Source organism: Micromys minutus, assembly GCF_963924665.1.
Source record: "Micromys minutus genome assembly, chromosome: 17".
Classification (NCBI taxonomy): Eukaryota; Metazoa; Chordata; class Mammalia; order Rodentia; family Muridae; genus Micromys; species Micromys minutus.
In genome coordinates, this window is record NC_137952.1 from 4,167,876 (window position 1) to 4,192,314 (window position 24,439).

Here is a 24,439-nt window from a genome sequence, read left to right on the forward strand (position 1 = left end):
AATAAGTAGAACCTTCACTTTAATTTTGTCGTGGTTTAAGTACTTTTCAAAGATTCTTTATGAGAGTCCTGTACTGGTAATCTAGAACAAAAGCCAAGCAATGCTTTCTCTCTCTCTCTCCCTCCCTTTAGCCAACCAACAGATCTTGTAAAATAAAGATCTAATTAATGGCTTTTATTTAACTTGATGCTCCTGCCGTTGCGAGCTCTCTATCATTTAGGACAAGCAAAGTGGAAGGACTTATTCATTGTTACTATCGGAGCAAAATGCTCCCGTCAACTAATAAAGAAAGAATAGAAGATATATCCTTGCTTAAAAGAGAAAAGTATGAATGTTAAAAAAAAAAGAAAGGAGAGAGAGAGGGAGAGCTCAAAGTATTTTTAGGAGGTAAAATATGTGATATTTTCCTACAGGGGAAAAATAAATAAAAAAAAAACCCTAGGTAAACGATTATGGTCAGTCCTGCCCTGTGATAAATCATATGGGACAAAGGATTTTAAATCTTGTCAGAAAGCTATCACAAATCTGCGTTTTCTATGGCTGCTGTTCTGTATCTTGTCCTGCGAGTGCATGCTTGGGTGTGAGAGTCTTGTTGGTGACTCCAGCTTTAAAATCCTCTTACGAGATTCTATCATTAACTAACCTTATCTGTCTTCACAAGTTTTCTAATAAATAACAATGTCTGTCTGTTTAAAACAAAATTATTTATAACTTAAACTTCAAATAAAAATAAAATAAAAGACCTAAAGCCTAAAATATCAAACTTTTCAATGTCTTTCTAGTTCGGCCTCCATTTCTTGAAAATGAAATCTTCAGAAAGCCAAACACTCCGCGGTCAATAGATGAAATACTCTTAGATCACAAGGTGGTCTGGATTTTAGCAAACAAGCACACTGCTTCTCCTGCCTCTCTCTGCCCATAACTCTCTCCCTGACTCACATTTGTCACTAACTCAACTGCCTTCTGGGCAAGAAAACCTTTCTGTTCAGAAAACTTTCAAATTCCTCCCATCCCCTTCATTTCTGAGATGTGCCTAGTTCAAATTCTAGAGAGGGAGAACTGGCCATCCTCTTGGTGGTTTTCCCCTTCACATGATGTCTCCAGGGCTTGCTTTCTGGCTTTTCCCTCAGTACAACTGGAACACGTACCATTCGGCATCTTCCCTTTTCTTTTTACAAATAGAACAACAAAATTTGTTCAACAATTCTCTCCCCCAAAACGCAATGGAATAGTCTCTTTTGGTTTAAATGTAGAAATAGTCTGGATAAGACTTTCTCCCTACTCTGAACATAACCAATTTCCAGTCCCTGGTAATTTCTTGTTCACCTTCTCTGCATTTGAGGTTCTCATACAGGTGAATACATGAGGTTGGAGAAAACAGGCAGGTAGGACCTCAGGAAGGAATGCCAGCCACTGCCTTGACCCTACCTGCCACTGAAGGCATCTTGCTCAGCACTGACTTAGATGTTTCAAGAGCAATGTAGAGCGTGCGAATTCTATATAATATAGATGAACGTGAAAAACTGCCCTTCATAAATGGCACTTTTGCAACCCTTGATTGCCTCTGCTAACTTTCCCAGAGGATGTGGTCCTTATGAGATAATTTTGCGTGTGCAACGGCAGAGGCCTCTTTCAAGGGCAGATGAGTTAGTTGGCCACATGCAGGCCCAGTCAAGGCCAAAGCAGTGTAACACTCCAAGTCTCCTCACTCAAAACACACACTTAAGCACTGCGGCTTCTGTGGCCCAGTCACGTGCTCACGAAAGGCTGAAGGTAAAATACTCCGCGTCTCCATTTATTGTTTTCTGACCTGGTTCCATCACCCAGCACAAGCAGACCCTAGGGGGAAAAAGCAGCGAGGAAAGGAACAATCCAAAGAGAACAACTAAGCTAAGGTGGCATTTGGTTCTCAACTCTGTCCATTTTCCCCAGTCATTCTTCCTACAATGGAAGTGGACTTTGTCCTTATACAAGGCCGAGGGGTGCAATATGGAGACCTTCCGGTATCCCCAAACTTTTACAAAGTGCCAACCATCAACTAGCAAGACATCAGTGCAATAATATTACTTTTAATTTTAAGAATGCCAAATTAAAAACCCTCTTTACATTTTTTTCAGACATAGTAGGCACTTTTTTTAAAAACAAAGTATAAGAGATAGGTAGATACAGAGCCACAAAAACCTCCTTTTCCTCAGCACTACCAGTTTCTTCTCCAGGAACAAGCAAGGCAGGCAGACTAACACACTGGTCCTCATTCAGGAACTCCATACCACTGTAACTGGGGGGGGGGGCACAGTAGGGAGCCTTTCAACAGGCTGAAAGCTGCCTTCAACCCAGCCCAGGCAGGTGAAACTGTAAAAGGGACGAAGCAAAGCAACCCGAACCTTCTGAATAGATCCTGCTCAGTCCTCTGCTCCCGACTCCACACCACATTAATCTGACTCATTAATTCCTATCCGGGCAATCCACCATTTAAAACGAAGTACTAAGCATACATTTGGTTAAGAGCAATTGCTTAAAGAGGCGAGCGGAAGCCTTCCCAAATAGTAACAGATTAACTAACTCACACTACTTACCAGGTCCAGCCCTAGTTGCCAATCTTCATTTGCTTGATCCAACAGAACCGCCAAATCCTCTTCCAAACTTCCTTTCCATGTAAGAAACAAAGTTCCTAGAAATAATCAGTTTCCACCATTAACTTTTAAGCATAAAGTACTTAACTAAACTAAGATTTTGAAGCAAAAAATTGAACAATTGCCCATCTCCACCTGGAAATCTCTCTTTTAATTAATTTGGCAAAGTCACCTTCTCTACTCTCCTAGCTAGACATCACTCTGAAAAGGAAGGATCCTATCCCTACACACACACACACACACACACACACACACACACACACACACACACACACACAGAGCTTCCTTCCTTAAGATTCTCAGCATACCCCACCTTCCCTGGTTCCACCGAACTGCAGTTCTGGCCAATTTTCATGAAGCTTCTAACCTCGGAGAAATATAAAATGTAAAATTCGGGGCTTTCGCCGGACAAAGTTCAACTTGGCTGTGATCTAGAGAACTGGAGTATCTCCACACAGCAGTCACATGTGGGCGTTCTTCTCTGTGTCCTTGCTCTCTCTTCATTCTTCCTCCCTCCCCTCCCAAACACTGATGGTTCAGCAAAATGCTTCATTGAAAGTTTACTTTCTGACTAATTCTACAGAGACAAGACCTATGTGGTATCTCCACCTATAGGTGTACAGATCCCATAAAGGTACAGAGAAAGCACATCGGGTCAGTTTTGCTAATTATCCTTTATCAACCAAAATTAACCTTCTAGACATAATCCTGCCCCCATTCATGCTGCTATTTATATAATAATTCTCCCCTTACACATTATTTAGCTTTCTCAATGTTAAAAAGAAAACATGCAGTTGATGAACACTATGTTTCTGAGGAAAATTTGCTGGATCATAATTTAACATCTATTTTTTTTTCTGCACTGAGCCCTGCTTGGCTAACCCCTGCACTAATTCGTTTCTTCCTCCAAGAAACCATCCAGCATCATTATGAAGATAACTTCATTCCTTCCTCGAAGACCGAAGTGTTTGATGACATGACAATGGATGTTATTTAACCTGGGCCGTTCAGTTTGTCCAGGAATACAGTAACGGTAGTAACTGCTGGCAAATTTAGGATTGGAACCTGGAAGTAACACAGCTCCTCTGTGAAAAAATCCATTTATTAACACCACAGTTCTTGAGATGGGCTTGAACTTAAAGTTTTAAAAGCATCCCCTGTCTTGGGTTTGTTAGTCCAGGGCATCCCCCCATAGGACATACACTTCTTTTACTAAAATGCAACTTGTAAGGAATTGAGGACTTGGTGCTCTCTGTCTCTAGCGCCCAACAGGGCTTTGTTACCAGTGGCTCAGTAGTTTGGGAAGAGTGAGATTACCAGGTCAACTGCACCCATCTCGCTCTTGAGTTTCAAGTCTTTTCAGATGGTGGTTCTGAGTTGGTGAAACCATAAGCTACTGCACAGTAAGCTCATCTTCTATTTATTAGTTGAAAAGTAAACAGCTGTCCATCTTCTTCCCTATGGATATGAAGGGAGGCTTTGAAGGCTACTCACCTGCCTCAGGTTTCTGTAGGCAACCCCAGGCTTACACATACTAAGCCTACGCTGTATTACAGAGATGCATACCCAGCCCTAATGGTTTTAACTCTGTAAGTTTGGGCCACATCATGTTACAGCAAAGAATCAACAATGTAGAATATAGACTCTGCATCTGAATATTACCCCGGAATAACTCTTCACTTGGGAGGTGTCTTCCTTCTTCCTTCCTTCCTTTCTTCCTTCCTTCCTTCCTTCCTTCCTTCCTTCCTTCCTTCCTCTCTCTCTCTCTCTCTCTCTCTCTCTCTCTCTCTCTCTCTCTCTCTCTCTCACACACACACACACACACACACATTTTCTGATACAACTCTATGACTTAGAACATAGCCACTATAGTAATAACTATTCAAACACATTAAAGAGCACATTATTCTGGTAATTCAAAAGCTGTTACACGCCAAATCATCTCAGGACTTCTTTTCACAGTTTATGTGACCACATTTATTCCATGATACCTCAGTCTCTTCCTCCTCTACTCTCCCTCCTTCCTTCCTTTTTTTATTTCCTTCTTTCTTTTGTGGCAGGGTTTTGATCTGTAGCCCAGGTTGGCTTCAAACTCATGGTGATCCCCCTGTCTCAGCCTCTGGAGTGCTATGGTTACAGGATTACCACCATAGCTAGGTTTGCTACTCTAATTCCCCGATAAAGTTCTCATCTGTGAATCTAAGATCCTCAAATAGTTTGGGATCAGAACCCCAAAGTCTTTCAGCCTTTCACTTAGTAAAGAAAATGATTCTTCTGGTTTGCTTTGGTTTCTTTTTCCACTTGAGTTATTACGTTTTTCTTACAAATTTACTTCTATAATTGAAAAATGTAATAAAAATAAAATGAACAGTCATTTTCAAACACAGGATTTCCATTACATACCCACTTATAAGTTACTAGCCTCCTAAGAACTAAAGCCCTGCTCTTGAGTCCCAAGAAACATTAGATCTAAGCACTCTTTAGTATATGCACACGACAGGTCATCCTAGTAAGATTTTAGAGATATGTGTAGTATTTTCAATATTAAAATAGTGTATCGCAAGGTTTTTAATTTTTCACCATTTATTCCAGACATTTTCCAATGAAGTAGGAAAGGTATAATAAGCACCAGGCATGTACCACCTCCACGTAATAATTACCAGTTTTGCATATTTACCCTGTTTTTTTAAACTAAAATACTCCAAAGGAAATTACAGACATCACATTTTCCTCCAAATTTTTCTTTGCATATGATACAAAATAAGTAGCTTTTTCTAACCACAATTCTACCATTATACCTACTCAGTTGGCAATAATTCTCTAATCCCAGGGCCACATTTCAGTGTTTCTTCTCAGAATCTGAGTTCCACAGTACCCCTTATATGCGGGTTGTGTTGTTAGCAAAATGCGCGGAAACCAGCTCTGAGGTGAGCTTTCAACTCATTCTTCGAGCTATCAGAACTCCCAAGGCTCAGCACTGAGCAGCTTCCCTGCCACTGTCACACCAGCCCTGCCCTTAAACACGGAGAAGTAGGCAGAGGAGACAGCCAGATCAAGTGGATGTTTCCTCCAAAAACCATGTTCACCCCAGAGCAAAGAGTAGAAAAGGGAGACTACAGACCCTAAATACAGTCACAAGGGCTTAAATGGGCTCGCCTGCCTGATAGTTCAGTACCTGTCTATGTGATCAAATCACACAACATAAGATGATATACGGACTCAAATTCAATGAATCTCTCAGATTTGTTTTAAGGACTAATCGCCTTTAATCCTTTAACTGAGTCCTAAGATGTGAAATTCTTACAATTCACAGCAATGAAATGTCTAGGATTCAAAGCCGAGTACAGGGTAGGTCGGATTAGAGACTGACCAACTATAAAGTTCCCAACAACACACCAACATCCCTAGATTTATTTATGACAAAAATAAATATATAGAAATGTTCATGCTGCTATAAATGATGTATCTACAAAAAAGAATATATAAGAGTCAAATTGAACTACCCTCAAAATGAGACAGGAAGTTTAACTAGAATTTAAAGACAGCCCTCAATATTTTCCTTGAGTCACAAAGAATATTTCAGAAAAAAACTTTATAGCTAGGTTCACCATTGGCTACTTTCTTGAATAAAACCTGAAGGCAGGACAATGACAAATAAACCAGGAGTGAAAAAGCTCATCAGAGATTCGAGATCCTTGGTGATCTAAAATCTATGAAGTCCACCTTGATCATGACCTCCTGACGGGGAAGTACGTGGACAGATGGGCTCTGTATATTGCCCTGCATAAATGATTAGTCTAATGCAGCCTGGCATCATTCAATATGCCACACTCACACACACTCTCGAGCGTGAGCGCGCGCACACACACACACACACACACACACACACACACACACACGGATGATTTTTAAAGGCGCCTCTAAAGATGACGTACTGCTCAGTAGTGTCACCCTTTGATGACATGCTACCCCCCAGGACTTAGAAGGCCAGTAGCATCATTTGTTCATCTAATAAACATTCACTGTGCTCCCTACATGCAGTAGATATATTGTCCTAACGAGAGAAGAGTCTACCTCAATCCATGTCTTCCTTCTATCAATGCAGACAGTAAGAGAGGTGAAGTGACTTACGAAAGTCACATGGATCTTTGGATTCACTTTTAAAATATTCAACAAAGAACTCAAAGGAGGAAATGACCAAAGTATAAACCAGGGGCAAGCAAGAATATTTACCCAAATGAAAAGAGGCAGAATGTTGTACCTTTGTTTTCTGAGGCGAGATCTTGTGTAGCCCAGGTTGGCCTCTGGCTCCGTATGTAAGCTGATGGTGGTCTTAAACTCCTGATCTTTGTGCTGAGGCTACATGCACACATTACACCTGCTTTATGTGGTGCTGGGAGTCGAACCCAGAGCTTCAGGCATGCAAGGCAAACACTCTACAAACGGATCTCCACTCCTAACCCAAGAAGTATACTTTTGGACAAATTTTCAGCAGAGAAAGTGAATCTAGAAATGTGTCCCCATCACCAAGCACACTCGCCAGCCTTCCTCACATATTGATGGGCAATAACAAGCTGACTGCCAGTGTCCTGACTGACCCTGCTGTGCTTAGATCAGAGGGGCAGGAATGGGGGGAGGGGCACTGTCAGTAGGAAATGAAAGTTGGTCAGTACAGAATCTAAACCAAACCAAACCAAATAAACAAACGAAAAACTCTAAAGTCAACTCTAAACTAAAGCTTGTCTGCTGGGATTGGTAACTCATTGTAACAGCTAGAGAATATCTTTAGGCCAGAATGGCTAAAGGCTGAACAGAGAATAAATCAATGAAAGAATTGAAGAAAAGGAAGTTGGAGAAGTGGATATTTTCCTCCTCCTCCTCTTCTTCCTCCTCCTCATCTTCCTCCTCTCCATCATCCTCTCTTCCTCCTCCTCCTTTTCTTCCTCCTTTCCATCCTGCTCTCTTCCTCCTCCTCCTTTCACCCTCCATATTCAGGACTTTACTCCAGGATTAACTCTGCCAGTGTCTACTTTTACTCTTTGGGTCAAAATCATTTGACACAGATCATTGGAAAACAGTGATAACTATTAAAAAAATAAAAAAAACCACACACACACATTATATTTTACTTAGTTCAATGCAAAGGGACCCCAGCCATTGTAAAGAGTTGGCTTTTTTTGTTTGTTTTTCTTTCCATATTGTGTAGCTAGAGAACAGTTTTCAGGAAGGCTTACCTTGAGTAAGTGAACTTCCACGTCTGTCTGCAAGAAGGAAAAAAAAACTTTGTAAAGACAGGAAGGATCATGTTTGGTCACTTAACTGCTTTGTACTAATGACAAACAAACCTAGAATCTCAGTAAAGTTGTGTTTCAAGCTCCCTAGTCAGTGCAAGGAACAGCTCGGAATTTGCGCTTCACCATCCATTCAGTGATCCTTTAGACTGAACGGTCCAGCAACACTTGAAGCCCACATGCTTGACTGGGAATTACTTAGATGACTTTCTCTAATTTGAAAAACACTATTTTTTTTTTTTTTTTGGCCTGGGAAGGGGTTTATGTTTTTTGATTTGTAGCCTAGGCTGGTCTCTAACTGATCATCTTGCCTTGGTCTCTTAAGTGGTTGGATTTCAGGCAGACACCACCATGCTCAGTTAAAAATGATTTTCTTTTTAAATTTAAGCACAACTGACAATAATGTCAATATTTATGATGAATATTATGATGCTGTGCTATTTGCTAAGCTTTTAAAGAGAGGCTAGGGATAGCTAGATCAGACATATAATGTCACATCACAGTTTAGTGACAGAAATTATTAGAATAAGCATATCAAACCCTAAGTATATCCTGAATTTAGTAGAGAATGTTGGGTTCTAGTTTTTTGGTTGTTTTTATGATGCAAGGTTTTCAAAAAATGTATATTTATTTTTATTAAAAATTTTGGCATACAGAATATGGGTTTTTTTAATGGGATTTCCATGATGTGCACCATGTTTTGTTGATGAAATGGTCTAGAAAGTTATCAGAGTCTTGTGGGCCAGTGTTTACCCAGCCAAAGCCACACTAGGGTATTTGTAAGGAGCCCAAAATCTGTGATCTTCCTGCCCATTTTTAACATTTACATCTGATCAAAAGCCTTTTCAGATGGCTGATTATTTTCTGTCTTCAAGTTGTGAGTAAAAACTCATCTGAATGCCTGGCAAATCTCGAGCAGCAAGTGTGCTGCTGAAAGCTAACCATCACTCATGTCGAGGGAGAGCATTCAAGAGCAAAGGGTCTGATGTCTGGGGCTCAGGGGGTTATTTTTTTGTTTTGTTTTTATTTTTATTTTGTTTTAAGTAATAGCTGGAGAGCAAAAAAGAGTTGGCGTTGTCAAGCAAGAATGACAACAGTGTCACCAGGGACTTTGCTTAAATGAACTGTTTTATTCTGAGAGGGTCATTAATGGAAAGCTCTTCAGCAAAGTGGGAAATAGCCCTATAAACAAGACACAGGAAGCCAACAGAAAATAGCAAATGAAGGGGAAAAAATCTTCTTTATAAGGGAAAAGTAAGCTTCATAAAGATGTAGACAAATTTCTCTTGTAATTAAAATAGTCATTACTTAGTTATGTTTATTTTATTGGGTAAGATATAAAATATGCTTAGCTATAACTTTAAATTTCTTATTTATGTTTTGTAAAAAAAATCACGAAGCCAAAAATTTATAGACAACTATTGAGAGTTGAAAAAATCAAATTGCTGTTTATATTAAAAGTAAAAAATATTTCCAGTGCATTTAAACTCTTTCTAGTAGTAATATTAAGACATAAAAGATTCATAATATTGTTCAAAATCAAAACTTTAAAAAGATTTATTTACAGTGATCAAAATTTTAAAGCTCAGCATTAGACCTGAATTCTTCCATCAGGATCTAGAGAAAGTATCATTTTAAATACTCGAAGATCTATTTTATGAAAAACTACAAGTTTAAGCTTTCATCGATAATACCATACTACATATTTTATTTTTAATATCAGGAAGTTTTTAAAGTTAATTAAAAATTACATGGTTACTGATCTAACGTCATCTTTTACAGAATATTTTTAGTATCTGGTGAACGTTTAACAGTAAATTGAAAAAAAATAGCTAACTGCCATTTTAATATCCATCTATTGCACTTTTAAATAAATTAGCTCTATTTTTGCTAAATAAAGTTACTTTTATTTTTTAACTCATAAACATATTTTGCATCTAAAATAGGTATGTTTTAAAATATTTATTTTGGGAGGGAAGGAGGGATGGAACTGGTGGAAAGGGGATAACATCTGAGATGTAAATACAGAGAATATCCAATAAAAATAAAATATTTATTTTTAATGTACTTTATTGTATACAAGTTGAAAATTTATTTTCTTAAGTGTAGTTTGCTGTAGTTGTTATTGTCATTATTTTTAATTAAAGGGTACCTGAGTAGAGCACCTCACAAGGTAGGTAACAAATCCGGGAGACAGTGGGGCTCATTGCTAACACTGTTTTAATGTCAGCTTAGTACTGTGTATATTGTCAATATGAAAGTAATCATCATGCCTTCTTGGTGTCAGCTAGTCTGGGTGAAGTTTTGGTAACACACAGGGCTCTGCTGCTTGTACATGCCTAACAATCGGAGGTTTATGAACATCAGTTAGAGCTGAGTCATAGCACCTTGTGCCTTCTAACACCAAGCTGACCCTCCTTTGCCCTCAAATATGTGGGATTAATTAAGTAAAGCAAATATACCTACTTATGGATTGAGAAATTTAAAATTTGTATTAACATGCCATTTTTGTTTTTTCTATAGTATTTTCCATAATAAAACAAAAGAAAGCCCAGCTCATTAGGATGTATAACATTTGTTCTATATAAAAATAAATAATTAGTTTAGTAGAATATAATCATGAACTATGTTTAATTACATTTTGAATCCAAATTGCAATTGACTGAGGCTGTTTCATTCTAATGCAGGACTTGACAAGATGGAAAGTTTGTAGAGAACATGATTGCTTTTTTGGAAAATGTTATTTAAGATGCTATAGGCTTAAGAAAGATTTTTAAAATTCCTTTTCTTAAAATCATTGTTTTAGAACAGTAAAACCAAACCAAACCAAACCAAACCCCTTGAATGTGCTACTTGGTTTCAGTCTCCTCCTGCTCCTGGCTCACTTATTTGTATGGAAGAGCAAAGATGCAGTATTCTTTAGTATAAATTTCCAAACCAACAAATTAGTGTATGGCAAAACCTCTGTCTGTAGTTGGAGTTTAGGATTTATAAGTAAATTCATAAATAGAAGTTTTATATTCCAAGGAAAAGATACAGAAGTCTGAGGATTCAAAGACCAAATCACCTATGTGGCTGGTAGTGAAAGTAAAATCTTTGCTATTTTGCATGACAAACCTGAAAGAGGCTTAACTAAGATGATTAAAAATTGTAATGTTTACTGAAGATTTCTTTTAGATTTTAGAAAATGCTCTCAAACAGTATCTCTACTTCTTCTCTGTCTTGCAAACAGATTCAAATGAACAATTTTAAAATTCAATATTTTTTTATTTTTTTAAAAAAAATTTAAACAACAAAGTCCCTATTCATAATTTTTCCCTTTCGTGGAAATAATTATTTTTACTAATAAAATTGACATTTCTTTTAATACTGCAAATGCAAGTATTTGGTCAAATATCAAGAATTTAAATCAATCTCAAAATAAGAGTTTTCAAATGTTTAAATAGTGGTATTCACAAATACAGATATCAAGGAATTAAATTTTTTTTACTTTAGAATGAGAAATTGTCAATAATTTATTGAGAGAGAAATACAATTGCTTTTTTTAAAAAAAAAGCATCACAGAATGTCAAATGTTTACTTTTTTCTTTTTTTAAAACATTATTTTTCTGAATTGTAGACCCAGATCTGTAATCAACTGGCCTTCATCAAATGTAACAATTTAAGCAGGATAACGTAGTCACTATAGAATTTTCTCCATCTTCGTTTATAAAGAAATAGAAAATGTTCATATAAGCAGAACAAAATATTTTACATGTTTACAATATGTTATATATCAGGTTTTTTTTTCTTAAAAATTTAAACATATCTTCTTTTTCTGAACTAATTCAATTTCTGAACTAAATCAATTGCCAAATTGTATTTGATAATAAAAGCTTTAATTTCAGTTTATTCCAGAATTGTCTAGTTTTACATTAATTCTTAAAAGACAGTGAAAACATTCATATTTTCAACTTTCTATGTTTTTATGTCAAACTATTGTTTTTTTCACAGGACAAATTAGCTTACCATCTAGCATTAAGGCAGACAGTTGCCACAGACTTAGGTTAAGCTTAAAGCATTTAAGGATGCCATTGTAAATTTTTTTTCAACTATTACAAAATTATAAAAAATATTCTGAAAAATTAAATGTGCAGAGAGTTTAATTTTTGGTCTTGTTTTTAATTTTTATGTCAGACTAACTCCATAAAGTTTCAGATTTTCAGGATCAGGTCATAGCAAAACGTTTGATATTTGAAGACAAACTTTTCATGGCTTTGTTTTTAGAGACATTGTTCTTTCATTTTTATACAGAGGCTTCCTTTACAACAACATCACAACGAACACGATTCTGTTGAATGTATTAAGTCTTCATTAAGCTGCAGTCCAGATAAATACTAAAGCCTCCTCGATATATTCCTGCAACTAGTCTTGTTTTTAATACCATCCTTCTAATTTACCAGTAGAACATAGGACAGGTTTCAGCTGTAATAAATTCTATGATAAATGCCTCTTAAATTTTGCTGTAATTTTAATATCTGTCTATTTAATTGCCCATAAATCTACCTGATTTTTACCTTTAAGTTTGCAAACCAGTTTAATCTTATGTGACTGATTACTTTAAAAAATTAAAAAATATATATCATAATGTTTTAAAAATAATAAGGTTTCAAAAATATCTTCAAAATGTCCTCTAGCTTGAGCCAAGAATTGAGGCAATTACTTTTGATTTTTAAAACTTTATAACGTCATAGCTTGACTGTTATTTTGAGATTTATCAGCAGCTACCCTACTGTGAGCTAGACAGGCAGGGAATAATTCCTTCCTTTGTCTAAACTGCTGGATTTATAGAAATGTAGACACGTGTGATTTGCACCACAGCACATCATATCCAGTATACAGGCAGCTTAATGGGTCTTTTTTTTCTTGTTGGTTAAGTCTTGCCATCTCATCTGAAAAAGAAGCATGCTTAGAAGGTTAGTCTTCAGAAAGAAAAAGAAAAGCCGGGATGGAGGCAAGTAACCACTACCAGCACACCTACATCCCTTTCCAGAATAACTTCATAGTTTTAAAAGAAGAGTGATTTTTCAAGACTTTAAAATTTATACACATTTTATGGATGTTGAATGAAGAAGGAAAAGAAAATGAAGATGAGGAAGAGGAGGAGGAGAAGGAAGAAGAGAAAGAGGAGGAAGAGGAGGAAATTTGCACAAAAGCCTTCCTTGGCTCAAATCTGATTGTCTCCAAAATTGCAGCAAAGTGTCTCAGGATTGGTCAGTGAAGACAAACAATTCAGATAATTCTGACTCCCTAGATCCTTCTTTTTTTTCTTTTTTAAATTGAGATTCCCCTCTTTTGAATTATCCAAATAATTGCTTCTCCTCTTCAGTTCAATTTGCATGTCTAGACAGATAACTAGACTGAACCAGGCTGGGGAGTCCCCAGTTCTCAAAACTGCAGGATTCTGAACTGTCATTCTTCCTGTTCCCCACTGACAGCCTCACCATGCATCCAGGAGACTCAGAACCTCATGGGATTTTAGACATAATGCAGAAGTGCAGGACAAGGGTTAAGTATACCAGGGTTTTGTTCCTCTCATTCTGATGTTCATTACAGATCTTTCTTTCACATACAGGAAAATGCAAGCTATTGTCCCCTCTCTCTCAGTATTCATGAACACACACACACACACATATTTTAACCTCCATTTTACAAAAGCAAAAAGCAAACCATCAGGAAACCCCTGTTTTGTTAAAGACAATGCTGAATTACTCTTTCCAAGTAGTTTTTCTTTTCCTCCCCCCAAAAAATGGACACAGGGATGGCTAAATTTGTTAGATTGTTCAATGACATAACTTCTAAAAATTGAACGATAATTTTACAAGACAAATCAATATATCTCTGTTTATTTATATTTATCTATGTATGTCCACTTTCTTTAAAAATCATGTCGTTTGAGAAATATAAGAGAAAGAAAAACCTAAAGCTTTATTTGTAATTCCCTCAAATGCAGTGCCTAGACCAGAGGGTTTGGAATATGACTGACATGGCATCTCTGGCGTTCTCTGACTTAACAGTTACTGTTGGTATCTCTGTAGGGAAAGACTTGCATGAATTCCTTCACTCTCCACCATTTAAATGATTTCTATTCATCATTCCTCCAGATTAAAATCTGGAAAGTGGAGTTTTAGCCACCTGATTAAAAATTTAAAAACCAGTTGAATTTTATAAATCAACTGGGCTTAACATATTACTTGATAAACATTATTTTTCTTTTTATGGTCACATTGTTGTTGTTGTTGAGGGCCATGCAGTGGCTACTGGAAAACTACTCTTTGGCATCACAAAGGGACATTCACCGTTAATCAAATTGAACAAACGAAAAGAAAAGAAGCTCAAAGGATTCTTGTTTTAAACCACAGAGAGCTCTAGACTCTACTCAGCGCTGAAGTTCTCCTGAAAGCCTCTTCTTCAGCCATTGCTTACGGCTTATTCTGGAAGCATTCTGGAAACGCCCCACCAAAACCAAAGTAGAAGCAAGCTAAAACTAAGCTAATAAACAAGATGGAGGCATTATTTTCTTCATCTCTCACGTGATGATCGTTTGTTCATACTTTCTTTCTTCTGAAAGTATATTTACAGTGGCCCACAACCTTCTTAATGCTGAGACCCTTTAGCACGTACCTCCTGTTGTTGTGAACCCCCCAACTATACAATTGTTTCATTGCTACTTCATAACTGTAATTTTTCTTATGTTATGAGTCATAATGTAAATATCTTATATGCAGGATATCTGATATGCAACCCTCACAGGTGGCATAGCCCGCAAGTTAGAACCACTGGACTATAACCATATACATCTAGGGAAAGGAGGCTGAACTTGTGAATCTTTGTCTTAACTCCAAACCATCTATTGGTTGCAAGTATTGTCTTTATAAAAACCTGTCCTGGTGCTAACACCTTTCCTAACGACTCCTCTTCAAAGCAATTCTCAACACTCTCCCTCATACAAAGGATGTGAAACTTCAGCTTCAGGTGGTTAAATCCACCCATCATAGGTCGGAGACTCCCACGGGCTCTGAGGAGATCTGTGCTGTTTCTCCCTTTCTCTCCAAATGTTCAGGAGCACATTCAGCCTGCCCATATCCTCTACCTCTTGGCAGAAAGAGCCCATCTGTGCAGCTTTAAGAAAAGCCATTTCATAATATTTAGGGTTCAAACTCTCTCCCACTTATGGACAAAGAAGAAAGTCTGGAGAGCCACCTTCCTACTGGTTCTGCAATTCAACCAAATCTGAAACTTGTTTTCCTGAGGTTCCGCAGGTGGATCTCACCTGGGACAACTGAGGCGAGTGGAGCCATTTCTATGGGGTCCATTTCCGATTTCATTCTTCTCAAGTGTGGTACAAGTTTATGACGCTGAAAGATTTTTTTTCCCCTACATTTTTCTACTGAGCTATTCTGAGTGACCTCAGTCTCTTTACTCTGGAACTAGCTTTTCAGCACACATCTGTCTATGCAACAGCCCCCAGGTTCTGTAGACTCCCTGAGACCACTGACAGAGGGAGGGTAGGAAAGACCTCCTTCTCCCCTAGAGCCACCACACACACACATCTGTCAGAATTGCTAACAAGTCCCAGCAGCAAGAGCACCGTGCTGAGAGCAGGGTCCATCTGAGGGGTTCACTTCACTGACTAGCAGCCAGGAAAGAAACCTTTAGTGCCTCGAACCCCGGAATTTGATGCAACTTCTGACAAAGGTCTATGGCACTCAAAAGCCTCTCACTGCTTTTTTTGTTTGTCTGTTTTAAATAGAAGTCTACGAAGTTTGATCACAGTATTTCTAATATTCCATGGTTCACTGTCAAGAAAATACATTAGGGAGTTTTAAGTTGTTTTACTAGAGCTGATCAGCTCTGGTTCTCAGGGAGCTCAAAGTCCATTTCTTTTATCATGCCCTGGGCTTTGTTTTTGGTTTGGTTTGTCCCCATTCTTCATTGTAACAGCTAGAACACTGGGCAGGTGCGCATGGCTTGGGCACCTAACAAAACCGTCTCCTTTGACCATCTCAGACTGAAGAATTCAAATGAGACTGAGGAGAATTTGAATCTCTTCGACTTTCTAACTACAGGTCCTTGAAGCCTTTGGAAGTCTCAGCGTCTTCATCTGTGAAGTGGGCGTGGCAAAGTTCACTCCGTAGGATTGTTGTGAGACTGAGTAGCAGGTCTGGTGTGTGATACGTGCTCAGGAGAGAGGTGAAAGATATTTAGAGAGAAGGCAAGTGGATTATAGACATGTTGAGAAGCCTGCTGTCTTCCAGCAGGGACTCAGTTTGTTGACTTCGGAGTGAAGGATGAGCATCCCCTTTCCCTTCCCCCAACCCCGCCTGTTTGTCAGGCAGCTGCTTGAAAGTGTGACTCAGCATAATTCCAGCTATATTCATCCTGGTCAAACAGAAGCATGCCGTTCCTTTTTAACAAGTAGACTACAAAACCTTCTAAAGGTGCCTTCCTGAAAGTCAGTGAACAACTGGGCCGTGTCCTGCTATGAGCAAAACCAGCACAACAGGTTAAGAAAGGCAAATCTCTAAGCGGAGAATTCACTACCACCGTCAGCAACTGTTCATTGTCCTTACAGGACGTTTCCAAGTCTGTGGGACAGACGTGAGGTCTCTGCGCCAAGCCCGCAGCCTATCTTTATGGCCCACACTCTGCAGGGATGGTGCCGCAATCCTGTTAATTTAAATGAAAGATTTTGTGGGTTCGGATGTCAGGCACGTGCTCAGGAACCCCCAAAGCAGGGTCGGTAAGTCATCTCCACACACTGCTGTGACGAAAACTTGTGAAGGAGATGTGTCTTAGCTCTACAGTTCCTTGACTTTTCTGATGGAGAGTCTGTCCCTTGAGTCCTAAGTGGGGCTGCTCTCGGAAGTGAAGCTTTGTTCCCTCCGTGCCGTCTGAGTCACTTCGGTTTAATTTATTTACCCTTTGGCTACACTCAATGCACACTGACTTACTGACGTTGGTGCGGAGTATGTCATAATCAGACAAGAAAACTATGGAGCTCTATTTTTAGCCTTGGAGCTGACGGGGCTGAGGCTGAGAATGTGTTCTCTGAGGCCCTTGAGGCCTACATCATGAAGCTTTTGGATGACTTCTAGCCCTGGGCTCCTAGGGAGCTCATGGGAACGGGTTTCTGATTTCCAGTTTAACGTCGATCACGTGGAACTTTGCCAGCAGCCTGCTGGAGGGAGAGACTTGTGTTTTGGTTTTTGTATGAAAGAAAAGGAAAAAGAAGAGCCCAGCCCACACTCTCGGACCTTTCAGGAGTTGAGCCTAACTACTGTGGGTGACTCTCAAAAGAACAGCTGTCTACAAATTAATTATATATAACTAGGTATATATGATTAATACATAGTACAGGGTATCTCAAGTTTTCGTGTAAGAAAACGTCAGCCAGAAGTTATCTTTAATATGTATTGAGTAGTTGGGTATTTCTTATGTGTGCAGTTTTTCTTCCTTTTTTTTTTTTTTTTGCATAAGTATTCAAACACAATCTAAAATTTGTCACTAAATAACCAAACAGCATCAGAGGTTTCCGATTCTTCTTCAAACACCACCAGAAAATAACTCTAATCCAGAGTCTCTGAAGAAGGTTCATATTTCTCATGCAGAGAAAGTATGAACAAACATGTATAACGTAAAATAATGAACAAACATATATAACGTAAAATAAAGTTTGGTATTATTAGTCTTAGAGGAATTTATGCAGCTCTTTAGATTCTTTCTTCAGCAGCAGATTCCTTCCAAAAAAGAAAAAGAAAAATAATTATACACAGTCATTACAGAACTGTAATTGCTATGAGGGGAAAGAGTGGTTTTCTGAAACAGGCTTAGGTATGGCTCTCTAAGTCTGGGTTTCCCAGTAAATAGGATGCTATGTTTCCAAACACAAACTCAGCCTATTTTGTTTCATAACTCATAATATCTAAAGCAGTTTCACTAGGCACAGCAAATAAAACATGATCTCCATAATACACAGCTCACTCTATGTGACACTTAGGTTGAAAACTCACTAGCCCTGAACCTTGCAGGTAGAGGAGGGAACCCACACCGGTCTCCCCTGTCTATGCAGATATGAGATTGTAGGGCCTGAGAGGGCTTCTGTGGAGTCTAGGCACTCCTGCAAGGGCTGGGCCCCATCATCTCTGTCTGCCTGCTGTGTGCTAGGTGACTCAGGGGCTTGGCTTGGGCACATACAGACTCCCTTCTCTTGATTTTCAAAGGCAGTTTTGTTAAACAGCCACTGAGTTGAGTATGTCATGACTCAGAAAACAACTGTGTGGTGGCCAAAGAGAAACGACATTGCTGTAATAATGGCCTGCGGTCTGCTGGCTCCTTCCTCCCTGCAGGTTCAGAGACCATCCAAGAGCAATCTCAACTCTCAGACCTTGAAGGGGAAACAAAGATCCTGTAGAGACCAAGTGCCTGTGGTCTGGACCCACATCCACCATCCTAGTCTTTCTTACCTCTCCAAAAGCAGAAGGAAAACCAGACTGAAAGTTTCTGGATGTGAATTAACGAGGAAAATGATTTTATTCAAATCACATAGTACACTTTAAAACTGTCCTATGGGTCACCAGCAAAGTCCTCTGATTTACTCAGTCAGATGAGAAGACACACACTGAGAGTCTCTCCAAGTGACTCAGCAACTTTCCTCCACACTCGAAGGTCACTTGACCATCCAAGGAGAGCACTGGTGACAAATCCACGGAATGGAAGAGGCTAAAAGAGGCCCTGGGGGGAGGGGGGAATATGTGACCAACAGAATGCCCACTTCAGCCAGTGACCATGCATTTCACCCAGTGTCCAAATCCCAGGAAGGTATTTTCGGATCACGCAGACCACCGTGTAATTTTCTTCAGTTTGATGCAAGGAAATGAAGCGAGGAACAACACCAATTTCATCATCTAATACAAAGGCTCTACAGATGTTTAAAATGTAAATTTTTTTTTCAGGATCACTAGGAATTAACCCCCAGTTCCTGAGCCTTAACAGAGTTATGCCCTGTCGACCTCTATCACAGTTTTAGAATCTGTAAATTGTAACATCAAGTTGCAACCATGAGGGATTCTGTGAGGATGAAGTTCGCTGAGAGAGCTGCTGGGCTGGGTATAGTGGGGCAGGCTTCTAATCCCGACCCTCGGCAGGCTGAGGCCGGTAGGTCACAAGATCAAGGCTAACCTGGGCTACAGAACAAGACCTTGCCTCAAAAATGGGAAAGATTTCTAACTATGGGAGCTACACTAAAATGCATTTAATATGTAGCAAATTGCTAATCCCTTTCCTAAGTTTTTTTAAATGGTGCTAATGCTGGATATTCTTTTTAAGAAATTAAAGTTTTCCAGTACAACTTTTCTGGTTTGATACTTACTTGGTCTCTGGTTCTGAATGGGGATTTGCAGGCAGCTGTGTGCTGCTCAACATGGGAGCTTGAATTCAAACTCCAGGCTCTGCAAAGGCAGCAAGCCCTCTCTTTCTTCGAGGAATATCTGAAGCCTCTGTTCCTCCATTTTCCCCTTCTCCTCCACACAATTTTAGGAAAGTACATGGCCACACATCAGGAGCTGGTAAAAATAATTTGAATCACCATAGAACCTTAGTGTTGGCTCTCACATTCATCTACTTTTTGAGACATCACATATCTTGAGGATAGAGCTGTGGGTACCAACATTAGTGATAAATTACCAACTACAAGTCAACTAACACCTTCCACTGTTAGCCATGATAAAGTAACTCCCGATTGATTCTTCTTCTAAAAGTAAATCCAAATCAAAATCAGGACTTTTCATGGTTTAAATATAGTTTAAAAACTCAAATCTAAGAATCAAGAAAAAAAAGACACCAGTTGTTCAAGGCGTCTGCTTAGAGGCTCTTCTGGGTCAGTGCAGGGCCAGGGGCCAAAGAGAGGACAGTGATCTCACTGAGTCATGAGATTCAGAAGTGCAGGATGTTAGAATCCATGCAATAGGTTCTGAAAAGAAGGAAATGTCTAAGGAAACAGCTCCAAAATATGCACAAAACTCTCCTTGAGCTGCGGAGGTAGTCAGCAGAATGCCTGTCTTATATGTGCAGTACTTAGATTTCTTTCAACACCATTTTCCCCTCAGATTTTCAGCTGAACACTTAACTGTGGACACAGGGAGATACAGTAAGCCCTGGCAGTCTTATCACTGTACGTACTGGGTATAGAGCTACAATTTAATTAAAGTATGGATTTTAAGAGTAAGACTGTTCCATTTTCAGACCAAGAACTTCTCTACATCATGTCTCCACAGATTTAAGAACAAGCCCTCAGAGGATGGAGCTACTTTGTGAATGAATTAATTAGTGGGCAGGGCAAGACGTAATGCCCTCCAGAGTAATGCAATGTGAAATCCAAACCATTCCACATTTGGAAAAACCACAATAGATCTGTGAAGAAATTGGAAAATGTGACCCATAAACAAAGAGGGAAACAGTCCAAAGAAACAGATGTAGATGTAATGTGGTTGCTGGAATTAGCCTCCAAGGACTCCAAAACATGTCAGCTCAGGTGCTGGAGTAAGTACCCACTTGTAGTACCAGCAATTGGGATGTCAAAGGCAGGAGGGTTGTGAGTTTGAGGCCAGCCTGGATTACATAGCAGGAGTCCACTCAAAAATAAAAATACTAAAATATAAAAAGAAAAAAAAAAGAGTCAAGAACTAATGCAAGCCCAGACAGACACCCTAAGAATTCCAATGCCAAAATAGAACACCTTTGAAAGTGATCAGATTTTTTAACAGGAATAGATGGGAATGTTAAAAGTGAAAACAGTTATCTACAAAATTTTAAATGTGTTGAATTAGCTTAACAGGGGTTTTGACACTGCAGAGGAAGCATAGTCAGTAAAACAATGAGCATGTGGAAAGAAATAACAGAGATATCCCAAAAAAACTGAGGACCAACAGAAAGGTTTAACATAGGAATAAGTGAAGAGAGAGAAAGAATGAGGAGACTAAATCAGAAACACCAAGTCAAACCTGAGTATCCATTGACCGTCTCCCTTCAATATTTGATAAAAAAAAAAAAAAAAAAAAAAAAAAAACTCAAGCTTTAGATCCAAGCTCAGCAAATGCATAGGCACAAAGTCACAACAAAAAGCACACTTAGACACACTGGAAACACACTTCTGAATCTAGAAGAAAAGTCATTAAAATGTGTGCGCACAAAGAAGGAAGAAGAAATAGGGACTCCGGTGACTAGTAGTCAGAAACACTTGAAGTCAGGGGACAATGGAACAGCATCATCCATAGAAGAAGGGAAACCTGCCAACTGAGACTGTGTCCAGTGGAAATCCACCTCACAAACCACAAATCGAAAGCCTTTCTCTTGAGAAGGGCACCACGTGATGCGCAGCCAGCAGCTTTCACGGTAAGCAATGTTTAAGGAAGCCTGTCCTCTGGGCTGAAGGAAAACCACATATACGGGGCAAAGAGCATCCTGTTAAGACATGGGTCTTCTGCAAAGTATTCATGCAGGCATGTGGCGTATAGTGAGTGCAGAAATAAAACATATGAAAATATCATATGAGGAATATACATTATGGAAGATGTGAGAGGAACTGAACCTGGTGGTGCAAGCCTGTAACCTGAGCTACTTGGGAGGCTGAGGCAGGAGGCTCCACATCCAACAGGTGTCAGGGTTATAGGATGAGTTTAAGGAGCCTCACCAACTTAGTGAGACTCTGCTGCAAAACAGAAGAGAAGAAAACTTTGATAGATCATCTGCCTGGCATGTATAAGGCTCTGCTCTAGTTCAAAACAATGCAATGGATACTATGTTTACCAGGGAGAATAAAGAGGTACTACCTTCACAGTTTACTACTTCTTTACAACAGTGTTACAGTGTACCTAGGCTGTCCTAGAGTCCCAGGTCCCCCATCCTCAGCCTCCTGAAAGCTCAGGTTCTAAGTATGCAGCAGCACCCCAGGGAAAGCCAGCCCTTCATTCTCCCACTCAGTCTTTCCGGTGACATTGTCCCGCCTGCCACACATCCTCCACCCTCCTCTGCCAGAGCGAGGCTTTTTGTTTTCTGTCAATCTGTATTTTAAATTTATTCTTCCTTTTACGAAGTTTCTTCTTCATAAAAGGTGAACCAAACTAATGAAAATATAATTAACTTTTTTTTTACAATAAAATCTCAATAAAGAGGTTTTGCTATTCAGTGAAGAGGGAAGAGTCTTTAAAGTGTTTTCAGTATTTGGGGTATGGTTGAGTCTATAAATATAAAAAGATAGTATTTGATACACACACACATATATAATTCCACACATATTTACACATATACATATAAGTCAGATTTTCTATTTTCACACACACACACATATAAATTAGTCTCTATCAACTATATTAATGTACATACACACATATACTATTTTTATATATTATGCTTTTGTCAGAGTCTTGCCACAATAAAAGTTCTTCATTACCTTATGAAGCTCAAAAAGAAGGAAAGTCAAACTGTGGAAGCCTCAGTCCTTCTTAGAAAAAGAAATAAGTATATAGCACCCTCTCAGAGTGTGGTGCACCTAGACATTAAATTATTAATAATTCAAGACCTAAGAATGCAGACTGGTGGCAATCCTTGGTATTTAAAAATCATCATGAAACAACAGAGATCCAGGGATGCAGGCCTGGTGAGACTGCGCTGCGAGTAGCCAGGGCACAGAGAGGTCTGGGCTGAGTGTGCAGAAAGCATGCCCCCCCTCCCTGATTGGTTCAGGGTGGCAGAAACTCTGCCGTAGAAACTTGGTTTCCACCTGGAGGGCCTGTGTGTGCGGACCAAATGCTCAGGCCATCTGCCACCAGGAACAGTGGAGATTCAGGGACACAGGCAAGGTACCCGGGAGAGAAGGGAACCATTCACTGACAACAAGACCACATATAATCACAGGCAACAAGAATGCAAGAGGAAAGCAAAAGAACATACCCAGTGGAAACCAAGACAATCTGGCAAGACCAGAACCCAGCTCTCCCATCACAGCAAACGGTGGAATGCCAAACACTCCAGAAAAAGAAGACTCAAACCTGAAATCATACCTCAAGATGATGATAGAGATCCTTAAACAAGAATGGGAGGAAAAGCATAAAGAAATAGAAGCTTTTAAAGAGGAAACAAGAAAAACAATCAAAGAACTAGAGGAAAACAGAACCAAAGAGATAAAGGAATTGAAGAAGGAATTTAAAATGGAAATAGAAACAATAAAGAAAACACTAAAAGAGATAACCCTAGAGGTAGAAAACCTAAAAAAAAAAATCAGTAGTCACAGATGCAAGCATCTCCAACAGACTACAAGAGATGGAAGAGAGAATCTCGGGGGCCAAAGACAACATGGAAAACATAGAGAAAACAGTCAGAAAAGATGCAAAAGCCAAACAGCTCCTAACCCAAAATATTCAGGAGATCCAGGACAAAATGAGAAGACCAAACCTAAGGATAATAGGAATAGAAAAGGGGGAAGAATACCAACTAAGAGGCACAGTAAATATCTTCAACAAAATTGTAGAAGAAAACTTCTCTACCCTTAAGAATGAGATGACCATGAGCATAAAAGAAGCCTACAGAACTCCAAATAGAGTAGAACAGAAAAGAAATTCCTCCCGACACATAATAGTCAAAACGCCAAGTTCCCAAAGCAAAGAAAGAATACTAAAAGCAGTAAGGGAAAAAGGTCAGGTAACATATGAAGGCAGACCAATCAGAATCACACCCGACTTCTCAACAGAGACTATGAAAGCTAGAAGAGCCTAGGCAGACATCATGCAGACCCTAAGAGAGCACAAGTATCAGCCCAAGCAAAACTATCAATCACCATTGATGGAGAGACCAAGATATTCCAGGACAAAACTAAATTTACACAATATCTGACCACAAACCCAGCACTACAATGAATTATAGATGGAAAACCCAATACAAGGAGGGAAACTACATCCTAGTCAAAACAAGAAAATACCTAAGCAAGAAAACCAAAAGAAGAAATACACACGGGCACATTTCTACCTCTAAGAGTAAAAACAGCGGGAAACAGCTACCACTATTCCTTAATATCTGTTAACATAAATGGACTCAATTCCCCAATAAAAAGACATAGCCTTTAAGACTGGATACATAAACAGAATCCAGCATATTGCTGCATACAGGAAACTCATCTCAGAAACAAAGACAGACACTATCTCAGAGTAAAAGGGTGGGGAAAAAACCTTCCAAAGAAACGACCTCGAGAAGCAAGCTGGAGTGGTCATTCTAATATCAAATAAAGTAGATTTTCAACCAAAAGTTATCAAAAAAGATAAGGAAGGACACTTTTTATTCATTACAGGGAAAATTTGTCAGGAGGAACTCTCAATCCTTAACATATATGCTCCAAATACACGAGCACCCATATTCATAAAAGAAATCCTGCTAAAGCTCAAAAAATACATTGCACCCGACACAATAATAGTGGGAGACCTCAAC